The sequence below is a fragment of the Frieseomelitta varia genome, unplaced genomic scaffold, assembly GCF_011392965.1.
Source record: "Frieseomelitta varia isolate USP_RPSP 00005682 unplaced genomic scaffold, Fvar_1.2 scaffold_281, whole genome shotgun sequence".
NCBI lineage: Eukaryota > Metazoa > Arthropoda > Insecta > Hymenoptera > Apidae > Frieseomelitta > Frieseomelitta varia.
In genome coordinates this window covers 962056-972665 of record NW_025110014.1, presented here as the reverse complement: position 1 = coordinate 972665, position 10610 = coordinate 962056, and the positions used below count along the sequence as shown (strand labels likewise).

At 42.8% G+C, this 10610-nt stretch overlaps 2 long non-coding RNA genes across 2 annotated transcripts in view; one reads left to right on the top strand and one right to left on the bottom strand.

The window, feature by feature from the left end:
- Positions 1-370: 370 nt before the first annotated feature.
- LOC122529260 lies at positions 371-8044 on the bottom strand. Its single transcript, XR_006306778.1, has 3 exons — positions 7960-8044; positions 6057-6058; positions 371-382 (listed from the first exon to the last, which is right to left on the bottom strand). It is a non-coding gene; the product is annotated as an uncharacterized LOC122529260 (long non-coding RNA).
- Positions 7909-10610, top strand: part of LOC122529261 — a 24193-nt gene continuing 21491 nt past the window's right edge. The window contains exon 1 of the long non-coding RNA XR_006306779.1: positions 7909-7922. This is a non-coding gene — a long non-coding RNA (uncharacterized LOC122529261). The remainder of the gene's footprint in view (positions 7923-10610) is intronic.

The window sequence follows — 10610 nt, the reverse complement described above, 5'->3', positions numbered from 1 at the left end:
TCAAAGCATCTTTAATTGTTCCTCGTGAACATCGGTCTAAAACTTACGATTACAACAACAAAACATATGTCCCACAATTGCCTCGAAGATTACAGCAATCACATTACTCGCGTCTAGATCGAAACTATCTAAATTTCGGCACGAATCGTCTGAAACAGCCTGTACAGAGAGAGAGAGAGAGAGAGAGAGAGAGAGAGAGAGAGGCAAAGAAGAGGGACAGAGAGAGAGAGAGAGGCAAAGAAGAGGGACAGAGAGAGAGAGAGAAGCAGCGCGGTACACAGTGAGAGGAGGAATCGTTGCGGGGACGCATGAAACGGCGTTAGCTGCGCACGCCACCGTCTCCGCCGGAAATTATGCCAGCTCCTCCACGTTTCTCCACGTTCTCGGTGTAAACGAAGCGAGGTAACGCCGGCCGGCCGGCCGACCGACCGACCGACCGACCGACCGACCGACCGACCGACCGACCGGCGACCATGCCGCTGTGGAACACGCCCCCAGGAACTGCGTTTCTCGTGGGCGACCGTCTGAAATATCGAGCGCCTTGCTCCACGTACACACACGCGAGAGAAACCGTGGAACACACGAACCGACGACCGGACGACGACGACGACGACGACGACGACGACGACAGGAGAAGCAGGGAGAGAAGACTGGCTGTGGCTCGTGTGTGCTCTCACGTTCGTCGGCGCTTTGCACGAAAGCTCGGGATACGAAAACGTGAACGAAGCAGCTGAAGGGCCGGGTGGGTTTCGAACGGTCCGTCGCCGAAGAAAGGGAGAAATATTAGGAAGGAGGGGGAGGGGGAAAGGGTTCGCTGCCAGAGCTTTCGAGGGATAATTTTCCATCCTTCTTGTTGCGGACCCTCGTTTTCGGTTGAGGAACATCTCGATCCGCGAATAACCGCGTCCCTGATTGCTAACCGGCGCTCGCGCAACGAAATCCCACAGAACCTGGCGTTTTCGGCGTTTCCCGCGAGCACGGGGATATGATACCGACGATGATACACTTGCGCGAACGGTCGAGACTCGAGTCTCTTCCTTGGGAATTTGGCAAAGAGGATTAAAGGAGTGTGTGTGTGTGTGTGTGTGTGTGTATGTGTGTGGTCGTTCATCAGCTTGATAGGTATTGATATCGATCCGTTTTAACGTTTAAACGTCTCTGGAAACTTGTTTGAACCTTCTATGCTTGGAATATCGGGGGGAGAAAATACTGACACGAGTGAGTAACGAGAAATGAGAAACGGAAAAGTAGAGTCTGCCGAAATCTAGAATACTCGGCGTTTTTTGTGAGTATGGGGATGACGATGATATATGTACACTTGTGTGATTGGCCGTGTCTCGCGAGACTCGAGTCTTTCTCTTGGGAATTAGGCATAGAGGATTGTCGACTAATGTATAAAATTTGTAGAGAAATAAAAAATATAATAAAATAATTATATTAAAATTGTAGAGAAATAAAAAATATAATGAATAATTATATTAAAATTGTAGGGAAATAAAAAATATAATAAAATAATTATATTAAAATTGTAGGGAAATAAAAAATATAATAAAATAATTATATTAAAATTGTAGAGAATAATAAAATTTGCAAAGAAATAAAAGTTTATGATACGATGAAGAACACAAGCTTCTATTTGTATGTTTTTACATGTTAAGAGTTGTTCAAGTCTCTAAAAATAGACTGTTATAAATACATAAGATTTCTATGGAAAATTATAAATTATAAATTAGTCATGTTGGGCACTTTGATAACTCTAGTGTCAAGAAGATGGTTCGTTGGTTGTGTAGTCGCTTATCAACTTGATAGGTATTGATATCGATCTATTTTTACGTTGAAATGTCTCCGAGGAACACTTTTATACACCTTATTTATACTTTCGAAGCGTTACGCCAAGTATATCATGGAGGGGAGAAAAATAGTGGTGCGTAAGTAATGCCAAAAAGCATTCGTCCACGTAGCATGTTACGATTAATTGTCCAATAACTCGAAACGATTCCATTTCCTTTTAATCAATTTTACTCGCTCTTTAATCGTCAAACGATCGATAGATTGGTCGGAATTACACGTAATAGGCCAAGAAAAAAAAAGAAACAAAAAAAAAGAAAAAAGCCAGAACGTTAGTTAGCCGCTTGAGCGTTAGCTTGAAAATCGTGGCTGATTGTCGTCGTTATTATCGTATTACCCCGGCTCTCTCGCCTGGAATATCCGAAATATCAGTAAGTTTTTTAAACACCGCGATCACGTACGCGCGCGTTATGTGGTCACGAAGCTATGGTTGCTTGCTCGGATCAGAGAGGAACGGCGGGGGGTGGAGAACGACTTAGGTGAGAGGGTGGCGGCGTTACGGGGGCGGGAGAGAAAATTAGATGCCGGCGGAGAGAAGAGGGAGGGAAAAAAACAACGGCCGGGAAGTTCGGAGGGATAATTTTCCGCCTTGGTAGCCTGGCGGCTGGCTAGGCTACGACGCGATCAGGGAGGAAAACCTCTGGATCCGAGTCGGCTGCATGCATGCAGCTTTTTTTTTTTTTTCTTTTTTTATAGTTTCTCAGCGCGAAAACGGTGCCCCGGAGCGGCTCGCACACACGTTGACGCGTCCATTATAAACGAGCGCGCGGCGCGAATTATGCTCGTTTTGTCGGCAATTTGATCGGCGTACCGAGGAACGAAAAGTCCGGTGACTCGTTGTTAAAGCGCTATTAAACCCTCGAACCCGTGTTTTCCGCGGCACGGACGATCGATAGATTCGATCGTTTGCGTTGCGCTACGAAGCCTCGGAGGAGACTCACATTTTTCAGTTTTTGTTTTATGTCGTTTTATTACACTCGTGACAGAGGCAGGTTGAGAGTAAAATTAGACCAAGTCAAAGTCTCATGGTGTTCGATGGTTCGATCGGCGATCGTTACTGGACGAAAGTTAAGTTTGCAATGATATGTTCGATGATATTGTTGATTAACCGAATGTTAATCGTTCGAAGATAACTTGGGAATTGTTCAACGTACGACGAACCGTTTCTTTTTTTCATTGATAAACGTGCTGTTTCTAACAACGAGTGTAACAACTTCAGAAAGGTGATAGATTGTTTAAAGATTCTAGCTTACAGTTTCACAGAGAATTAAAATTCTCTTAATTTCAATGTTCAGATCGTGCAACACTTCGGCTCGCGATGAAAATCGGCGTTAATTTCGCCGAAAGTTACGCGCACTTAATGCAATAATTGAAAAAAAAAAAAAAAGAGAGACGAGAGGGAAAACGGAAAACCTTTTTTTTTCCCCCGTGATTTTCGGCGCTACAGTTTGGCAGTTCTAGCGTTAAATTTCCGTGCTATCAAACCCGATGGAAACCGATGAAACATCGATTCGAATGCGCGAACGTGTACCGCCGCGATAATTTCGTTCGGGAATCATGCGATTGTTTACATAGCCGTTGCGCGGCGATTCTTTCTCGTTTATTTTCAAACGGGTTGGCGGCCCCATCGATAAGCGAAAATTACAGTAACGCAGCAGCCCGAACGAGTTACGAGTGCTTTTTAATTGCACGCCTGCTCCCGATAAATCGGTTTTTATTTCGTTCGTTTCGCGCGAATACGAAACCTTCTCCTCCCCCCTCCGCTTCGACTCGCCGATTTTTCCTACCCTGATTAGAGAATAGGATCGAGTATCTCGCGAGCAGAGTTTCTAATCGACTCGAAACCCTTTCGTGAGCGTTCAAACTACGTTTGTACGAACTTCGTTTATTTCACTCAAATTTTAGTCGATGTAGCTCCAAAGATTCTTAGCCACTTGCGCTGGGCAACTGGATTGCGGACCATAACGAGTGACCGAACCGTATACAACAATTATTGACACTCGACAGTTTTTTGACTTCTTGACAGATTTTTTACTCTAGGATCGTCTAAACCAACATTAGGAATTAAGCGGAATAATTATCAACTACAATCTAGAGACAACGCTGATTACCACTTGCGCTGGGCAACTGATATTACGGACCGTAACGAGTGACCGAACCGTATACAACAATTCGTCGCTTTCTTTTTGAACTTGTCGGTATGATATCACTGGATAGAGATTATTGAGAAGTAATAGATTTATTATTTGTTTTGCCTATTGTGTCTTTACTTAAGTATACTTAAAGCTGAGAAAATATTACAATTTTGGAACCAAAAATCTCAGCGCTAGAGGTTAACACGTAATTGACTGTCACATGAAACTTTTTATATAATTTATATTAAAATATTTAATATATATTAACATATATTTTATATTAATTTATTTTAAAATATTTAATATATATTAATACATATTTTATATTAATTATATTAATATATATTTAATATGTATATATATTTTGTTAAATTAATTTATATCAATTTCTATAAGATGTTATATTACGATAAAGTGCGACCAAATTTCATTTCAAGTGTATTGTATTTGTAATATATTATTTATGTTACTTAAAGTTTATCATTATTAATGATATTCGTCTCGTTTTAATTGTTCTGGAGTATTAAGTAGAAACGATGATGCGCGGTAGAAATTTTTGACTGGACGATGCACGTTTAAAAAGAGCACCCTTCCCTATTCCAGAAACTTCGTTCTGATCTTCGAGATTCGAATACTACTTGCGAATGTTCCGAATCTTTCGAACATCGAACTGCCTCTGAGCACGTTCGAAAGTAACTTGTTACAAAACCGAGTACATCGCGCGAACGTACTCGGTGAAATTGAAAGATCCGCGAGAGATTTACTGGATCATATTTGGATCCAGACTCGCGGTGTCGCGTTTGAGATCTACACACTTGCGAGATTTGACATACGCGCTCCTTCTCTCGCGATACGAATACACTCGCCCCCGTATTTTCAAACACTCGGCTGAAATTTTGGATTTTCAACTTTTTACCGCGTGGAATTACCAGCTAACTGGCGTGGTAAATTAAACCTCCTCTATCCCAGGACAAGTTTCGCGCGTTTAACCATCCAGCTAGCCTGCAGCTCGCTATTTTCCCATCATTTTTTCTTTCACTTTTCACACCAGCCTACGATCTCCTTTTCTTTTTGGTTAACCGCTTGCCGAGACACGGAATGCACGTTTCTTCGTTTCTTCGTCGCGTCAAAAGTTTCCGCGAGTGAAATTCTGAAAGTCACAAGTGGATGAATTCTCTCGTCTATACCAACAGAGTAAGATCGACGAGCGATAGCGCGTTTTGCTAATTACTAGCCGATTCTCCTGATTGTTCAGTTTGTTCTTTGTAACTGGATCTTTACGTAAAATCACGGTTCTGGGAATGTTAATTAATCCATTAACTTCTTTTGCCACGCACGTCGAGAATTCTTTGTCCCAAAATCGCAACGTTTTCTCAGTTTTAAATGTCATCGAGGCAAAATAAATGACAAGTTTGTTACTTCTTAATAATTTCTATCCAGTGATGTCGACATCGACGAATTCGAAAGAAAAAGAAAGCGACGAATTATTGTACACGGCTCGGTCGCTCGTTACGGTCCGCGCCAACCAGTTGCCAGCGCGAGAAGTTAACACACAACTGTCGTTGCTAACCTAAAATCAAACAGTTGACGCATCTCTGAGGCGTTTGCAAATTGATATTTATATAATCTAAAAAAATTAATTAATACCTAAATGAAATAAATACCTAAAAGAATCTAAAGAAATACTTTTCAACGCTTACACCCTGTATTCAAAGTTACCTACTTCAACGAAACAATCACTGGGAAATTTTCGTTTGAACATTGCAGAGGAAATTCGAGATGTTACAAAAATCACCATAGTTTGAATGTTTAACGTACTTTGCGAATGTTTCCCGTATTCTGCGCGTTCTGTGCAATTTTTTTTACCTGTATATTTCTGACAAGTGCATAAGAATCCGCAGTCTAGGCGTAACTTGTAACTTGCTAATCGTCGTACGAGCGTACCGCGGTCTATTGTAAGATAATTAACTGCGTTCCGGGCGTAACAATTCTAGCATTCAATTCTCCGAAGATATTCTTCCCGGCGAAACAGTTTTTTTGATCGCTTGGTCGTGCGAAGCTCTCCGAGAAAACTCCTTCAGACTCGACTATCTCGGCGAGAGGATATCTCTGGCCAGTTTTAGCACGAATCCATCGCGTCCGGCCACTCCGTGGTTGCCTCTCTGAAGAGAGAGAAGGCGTGCAAAGAGAGAGAGAGAGAGAGAGAGAGAGAGAGAGAGAGAGAGAGAGAGAGAGAGGAGCAGCAATTCGGCGGTGCAGAATGCAAAAGTCGTGAGTCGAGTCACGGCGCGGCGGCTGCGAAGAAAACGCGACGAACGGAAGAAGGGGAGGGCGACGATCGGATGAAAAACGAAAAATCGAAGTGGGGAGAAAAGGAAAGGGAAAAAAAAAGATGGTCTCTTCTCGTTGGTGGTGCGCGGCTGGGTTCCACGGAAGGAAGATCCTTCGAGAGCCGTGCGCGAAACGAAAGAGAGACCCCGAGGGAGATGGGGGAACGACGCGAAGCAACGGCGAGGGAGGGAGCGTGTGCGATCGCGGGAGAAAAGGAACGCAGAGAAGAAGGAGAAGGAGAGGAGACGAAGGACGAGGAGGAGACGATTCTTTTGAGTCTCGGCCAAGTTTCGTGGCCTGTTGGCCGGGCCCCGGTGGAATCCAGTCGCTGGCGATTTCTCGTCTCCGCGCCTTTTAACCGTACTCCGCGTGTCGCGTTCGCGTGTGCACACGCGTGTGAAAGACGAAGAGGGAGAAGATGGACGAGGAGAGCAAGGTGCAGGGAAAGGAGAAACGGTGCGCGCGTTTATTACACGGTGTGTCCCTTGGATCGCGCTGCACAGCCGCTGGCAAGACGTTCCATTAACGTCGCTCCGTACCGTACGCAATTATTATGCTTCCTTGTGCAGCGCGTTTAATCGCGTGCGCCATTGCTTTCCTTAAGCACCGTCAAACGCGTTGTACATGTATTAGACAACGGGACGGATTTGGACTGCACGGGCCTCGGTATCCCGTGGTTGATTGCACGGAATTGTTGATTTTCACGAATTTATTCGTTAGCACGGAAGTGTGAACCAACTATGGCTGATCTTCCGTAATGATGTAATTTTCTTCTGTACTTCAAATTTGTGGAGTTTAAGAGTATTTAAAAGGGTAGTCAGTTGTAACGGTTACTGCAATATTAACCTTGCAATGTTGCGCTGAAACGACGTGCACATTCTCGACGTGTCGAAAATATTTGGCCCAAAATTGCAATATTCTCTCAGTTTTCAAGTATATTGATATATACTTAATATAACCCAGGTAAAACAAATAATAAATTTATTACTTGTTAGTAATTTCTATCCAATAATGTACCGATGAATTAAAAAACGAAGACGAATTAACGGTTCGGTCACTCGTTATGGTCCGCAGTCAGTTGCCCAGCGCGGTGGTTAAGGCGTTATATTTTTAATAAAATTGTTTTCAAAAATGTGATTTTCAGGGAAAAGAGATTCTGTTCGAGATTCTGAACGTTTCTAAATATTACTATTCGTATCAAGGTGAAATATATTCCCAATACTGAGAAAATAATTTCAATATTCTAATTTCAAGTATATTGGAATATGACCCAGGCAAAACAAATAATAAATTTATTACCTCTTAATAATTTCTACCCAGTGATGTTGTAACGACGAGTTCAAAAATAAAGCGACGAATTATTGTGTACGGTTTGGTCACTCGTTATGGTCCGCAGTCAGTTGCTCAGCGCGAGTGGCCAAGGCGTTTAATAGAATTGTTTTCAAAAATGTGATTTTCAGGGAAAAGAGATTCTGTTCGTGATTCTGAACGTTTCTAAATATTACTATTCGTATCAAGGTGAAATATATTTCCCAATACTGAGAAAATAATTTCAATACACTAATTTCAAGTATATTGGAATATAACCCAGGCAAAACAAATAATAATGTTATTACTTGTTAGTAATTTCTATCCAGTAGCATACCGACGAATTAAAAACAGAAGACGTATTACTGTACTACGGTTTGGTCATTCTTTATGGTCCGCAATCAGTTACTAGCGCAAGAGGTCAATCTTACTCAATTCGGCAGACATAAAACAATCGTTCCCCTGACTTTTACCGAGAAATGTATCGTCAGTTGTTTCTCAACACTGGCTTCGTTGCGAAAATTGTCGCTGCAGCACGCGTGTAATTTTATTAAAATGAAAGCACTAAAAGCACAGAAAAGCCGAAATAATATCGCAAGCGCTGTTTTTTCAACTAACCCTTGGTATCATCTGTCGTTCGCTCACGCGATAAAAGGCGCGAGTAAACCTTCGAAACTTGTCTCTGACGAAGTGAAGAAGAAAAGAAAGAAAAGAGAAGAAAATGAATGAAAATCTGGAGTTCAAATCAGATTTGGCCACCGAAAGACGCGCGCGCGCGCGCGCGCGCCACGTACACAGCGGCCATAAATGGAGGCAGGGGTTTACATTTTTAGCGTGGCTTGGCAAGGATCGAGAGCCGGAGGAAGATTCATGCCGGCACGCTGTCGAAAACAACTTTTAATACGGACTTCGATCGGACGAGTGCAATTCGAATTTAAATTGGCGCATTGGAGTAGGTAGCGCGAGCGCGAGCGCGCGCGCGGGGCAAGCGCCGCTGCTCGTTACGAAACTTCGTTACTGCCAAGTATTTTCAACCCCGAAGATCTCGATGGCTCGCTCCGGGGCGAATCCATTAAAGGTAAAAGCTTCTCGTTTACATCTGCCGTTCCTCGCCTTCAGACTTTCTCTTTCTTTCCTCTCCTCTCCTTCGTCGTCGTCGTTGTCGTCTTCGTCGTTTCTTCTCTCTTTCTCTCTCCGTCTCACGCAGGATGTTACGATTCCCTCGAAACGTCAGCTGGTTAGCGCGACGCCTATCATCCGGTCAACCGGTGTCTCCTCTTCGTTTCTCCCTTTTCTCTTTTTTTTTTCTCTTTTTCTTCCTCTTTTCTTCTGCCAGAGATCGCGCGATTTTCCACGAAGTAGCGTGGCAGCGCCGTTTCTGAAGATTCAGTCGCGACACTTGGACTTTCTACGTGCACGGTGGTTCGTAGATCGGTAAGATCAAAGTCACTTGGATGGAAGATGGCTCTGTCTCGAGATGAGATAATCACGTCGGAGCAGTAGTCTCGATTTCAAATAGATCTAGGGGATAGAGAATTACGGTACGCGAATCTGATTAGGGTGAGCTACCTAAATTTCATCCCCTTGAGCATTCTCAGCGTTTATGCAAAGTCGGATGAAACTTTTTTTAATCCGAAAAAATTGGCATTATCACTTGGAAAGCTTTTAATCAATATTTCATAAAGCTTCGAGGTATGAATCAATATTTCATGAAATGTTAGTATGTAGAAAATTTCGTTCCCTTCTGGTGGGGAAAAGAGTGAGGAAACGTCAAATTATTTGCTCTTTTTATGTATCTATAACATATTTTAATGATCAAAAAATATACACATGTATGTGAATAAGATTTGTATTTACTAAAATCACACACAAATTTTCTAATACTTTATTTCTGATGAAATGAACGACGATCTGAAACAACGTGGATTTTCGCTGCTGACAAGTGTCCTGATTTTCTCGTACTATCCTCGGAATTCCACACTTTACGTTTTTCCCATTTGAAACGTAAACGTCCAAATAAATTTGCACTTCCGTAGTATTCACAGTTATGAAGAAAAAGGAACATGTTCTCAAAATTAACACACCTTCTAGTCTAAATAACAAAATATAAGATCCAGTTTCAAGTCGCTAATAACCCATACGCGACTCTAAGTAACGAAAATAATTGTCAGCGTATTGTCCAATGAACGTTTTCGTTTTTCAGGGGAAAAAAAATTGGCCTTTCGTTCGCACACACGACAAACGCAACCTAATAGAAATTCATTTGCGTCCTTCTTTGATCGTCACCTCGTACGTAGACGTAATCGTTCGTGTATCCGAGGAGAAAGATTTGCAACGAGTAGATCTCGTTTCTCTTTAACGTAATAAATATTTTTGCACGTCGCGCAGATCCCAAGTTTCTCCACGAGTCGCGAGGCACGAAGCAGGCCGGATTAGCCGATAAATCTCTCTCGCTGCGAACGATCCACGGAAGTTCTATTTCTTCCGGGGCGACAAATCGCGGCCTCGCTTCGTTTCGCCGAAGCGTGGATCCGCGCGAGAGGATCCAAGTCCGATTACTTCGCTTTCCAGCCGCCGCGTCTCGCAATCGTCGTTAAAGGTTCCTTTAACCATACGTCGAAACGATCGCCGTTAGACGCCGGTTGTTGTTGCATCACCGACGCGATCAACGTTACACGCGATGCCATTGTGCGCTATTATCCCGCACAAGAGCCGAGCCTTTCGACGCGTGAAAACGACTAAAAACGACGTCTGGCTGATCGATTTTCACGAAGAATCGCTGCGATTTCTTTTCATAGCGAGATTTTACTAGGAGGTTTCCTGCGAGTTCTCGGTTCTCGACGATTCCGAAGATTTTACTTTCGTTAGTTGTTTTTAATCTCTTGCGCTGGAATGACGTGTCACGCACGTCGAGAATTTTCTGTCCCAAAATTGCAATATTTCCTCAGTTTTATGTATGTTTAAGTATAACTCAGGCACAACAAATAA